Genomic DNA, 3,376 nt, shown 5'->3' with positions numbered 1-3,376 from the left:
TGGGCCGCCAAAGCAGAGCGCGTGAACTTAACCACTCGGCCATGGGGCTGGCCCCCAGCCATCACTATTGACATTTATGTTGTTTCCAGGTTTTTGCCATCAGGAACAATGCTAAAATAAACAAATTTATTTGATTTCTGTAACCCTCTTGTTAACTTCTAAGTATTTTATATGTTTGGCATTATTGGGAATGAAATATTTCTATTTGGTTTTCCAGGTGCCTATTGCTAAAATAGAGAAAAAGTACTGATTTCTATATTTTTTCCTTTGTAAGAGCTGTCTTTGAGAAAGAGGAAATGGAGAATAAGGGGGCTCAGGATGGTTATTTTTTCATAACATATATTACAGAATTCAATGAGAATTTAAACTATGTGCATGTGTAATTTTGATAAAAATTTAAATATAAAATAATACATGGTAATGAGGCATCTCTGTTAGTTTCTGATTTTAACTGAAATGCTGCAATGTTTTACCAGTTAGGATAACATTTGCTATTTGCTTGGATGTATAGCCTTTATTATATTTAAGTTGCTTCCCTGAATTCTTATTTACTTAGACTTATTTTATTTACATTGTTATACATAAATGCTAACTTTTATCAAAAAGTTTTCAGCACTTATTAATAATACCCTAATCCTTATATAATAAATTATAGTGATTGATTTTCTTAATATTAAACCACCACCCCTGCATTCCAAAAATAATCTTTACTTAGTGTAGAGTATTATTCTTCTGTATAGTGATGGATTCTCTTTACTAATATTTTATTTAGATCATGATTCTTATTTTATTTTTTTGGTGAGGAAGATTGGCCCTAAGCTAAAATCTGTGCCAATCTTCCTCTATTTTGTATGTGGGGTGTGGCCACAGCATGGGTTGATGAGCAGTGTGTACGTCCGAGCCCAGGATCCCTGTGGTAAACACGGGGCTGCTGAAGCAGAGCTCGGGAACTTAACCACTATGCCACCAGGCTCGCCCCTAATGTTTTATTTAGAATAATAGCCCCACCAAGTAGGAATTCTCTCTCTTTCTTCTTTTTTTTTTTTTTTAAAGATTTTATTTTTTCCTTTTTTCTCCCCAAAGCCCCCCGGTACATAGTTGTATATTCTTCGTTGTGGGTCCTTCTAGTTGTGGCATGTGGGACGCTGCCTCAGCGTGGTTTGATGAGCAGTGCCATGTCCGCGCCCAGGATTCGAACCAACGAAACACTGGGCCGCCTGCAGCGGAGCGCGCGAACTTAACCACTCGGCCACGGGGCCAGCCCCTCTCTTTCTTCTTTTTTTAGTGGTTAAATAATTGATAAGATTATCAACAGCGTGTTGATTACAAATAACGAGAGAGATGCTAGAGGTGGTGAATTTTCCAAATGGGGAACCACGATACACAATGGAAGGGCCCAGGGGTCCAGCCACCTGTAAATAAACGGAGTTGGGGGCAAGGGGCCAGGGCTGTTCCTGCTGCTTCTTGACAGAAATCCCCTTCTCCCTTGCCACCAGCATCTCATAGATGGGGTCCACAGTCACTGCTGCCTGGATGGACTTGCTCCATTTGTCCTTCTCCTCCTATGGGGCTGAGACCTGTACACCATGTGGTTCTCCTCAACCACCCAGCCATCTGCCTCCATTTTCCTGGCTTTGATGAGCTATCCCTCGTTTTGGGGAATGTAAAGCTCAAAGCAGGAAGGTTTCTGGGGGTCATCCAGCTCTAGGCTGCTCAGATTCTCCAGGAGTATGATTCCTCTGGCTCCTTGTCCATCATGCACTCAAAATAGTAGAGGCAGTTGTGGGTAAGGATAACCCAGAGCAGCTTCCATGTCTTCACGCAGAGCCCTCCCAGCTTAAGGAGCCAGCCTTCCCGGTCTGGGTTAAAGAAGCTGTGGGTCGGATCATTTCCATCGTCCTCAGGAATCTGGAAGGGCTCATTTCAGATTCTGTCCTAGAGGTTCCTGAGCAGCTCCTCAAGCTGGTCCTGCCCTTGTTGATTGCCCTGGTTCATGGCCACAAAGTGCTCCAGGCCCAGCTTGTCCCAGACGTTGGGATTGTAAAGGCTGGTGGTGCTCAGCATGATCATGGTGAAAGACAGCACGTAGGACATGCTTGTGGACTGGAAAACCCCAGGGCTGCACAGACAGTATGGCTGGGCGAAGGCTTCTATCATCCAGTCAATCTCCTGGGCCTCTCCAGGGAGGCGGGAAGCTCCATAGAAATTGCCTGAGGGCCTGCACCAAATTGAGGTCGGTAAACTCTCGCAGATTCACAAAATCGTGGAGCATTGCCAGGTTCAGCTCTTCCCTCTCCCCTACGTAATCCCCAAGGCTGTCTTGTTCAGGCCCTTGCCGTTGTAAAGGAAAGGGGCAAGCTCGTTGGGTATCTTCTGGAGAAGTTCATTATCCAGCAAGAAGTGGATCCCCTTCTTGGGGTCCATGTTGAAGTTCTTCCTGCCCATTGCCCGTTGCCCGTTGCCAGGTTCTACTGCCTTCATTGGCCTCCAGACTCCACCTGGCTCAGGGCTTCGCTGAGCTCCTCCTGCAGGTGCTGGATCTCCACCAGCAGCTCCTGCTTCCGTGGCCGCACATTCTCCAGCTCCATCCGCTCCTCCAGAGTCAGGTCTGGGGGCTCATAGATTCATCCTCCATGGTGGCTAGAAAGCCAACAAGAAGTCCAGGGTGGTCCTATCTGTCTAGCCTGGAGCGTGTTGGCCCGTAGGCTCAAGTCAATCCACTCAAAGGCCTGGGAACCACCGCCGCCTCTGTGCCAGATCTCAGCGCTGAAAAGACACTCGCTTGGCCTCCAAACTGCCCTGCCAGTAGGGAGTTTTGCATCTGTAAGTGAGATTGGTTGATAGTTTTCTTATAGAAAGGAAAAAAACAAAAACTGTATAGCAGGCTATAGTGGAGAAGATGGAATAGCTGTGTTGTAATAAAAAGGGCATAAAAAGAATAAAAAGAACAATGTCAGAAGATGACATTTAGTATTAAAAAATATTTACTAGCAAGCCAAAATAAAACAATTTTAAAAATCTAAGCACTATGTTCTATCATCTCGCCACATTTGGCATGAAGCTTCAATCACGATAGATGCAATAACACAAAATAGGATTTTATGACCCTTAGAGTTGGCATCAGGCAACCACAAGTCCTCCACCACAATGGCAACACATTGAATCTTTTAGATATCGAGTGTCAGGTTCCATCCCTAAGGACATAGGCTATAAGCATTGCTAGATTTTAACTGAAACGCTTTTGTGTTTTATCATTTTGTGTACTAATTCATGTAAGCATAGGGAGGATTTTAATTACTTTAGCCAACCCACAGTACCACTATTTTCAACGAGAGCCCATTTCTAACCTCCATTATTCCAATTAAAATCTATTAAT

General features: G+C 44.3%; 1 pseudogene; it reads right to left on the bottom strand.

The window, feature by feature from the left end:
• Window positions 1-1,027: 1,027 nt before the first annotated feature.
• LOC103565333 (cytohesin-2 pseudogene) lies at window positions 1,028-2,728 on the bottom strand (annotated as a pseudogene).
• Between the last annotated feature and the right edge of the window lie 648 nt (window positions 2,729-3,376).

The sequence above is a fragment of the Equus przewalskii genome, chromosome 5, assembly GCF_037783145.1.
Source record: "Equus przewalskii isolate Varuska chromosome 5, EquPr2, whole genome shotgun sequence".
Taxonomy (NCBI): domain Eukaryota; kingdom Metazoa; phylum Chordata; class Mammalia; order Perissodactyla; family Equidae; genus Equus; species Equus przewalskii.
Note: the sequence above shows the minus strand (reverse complement) of the source record. Positions and strands in the feature narration are given on the sequence as shown.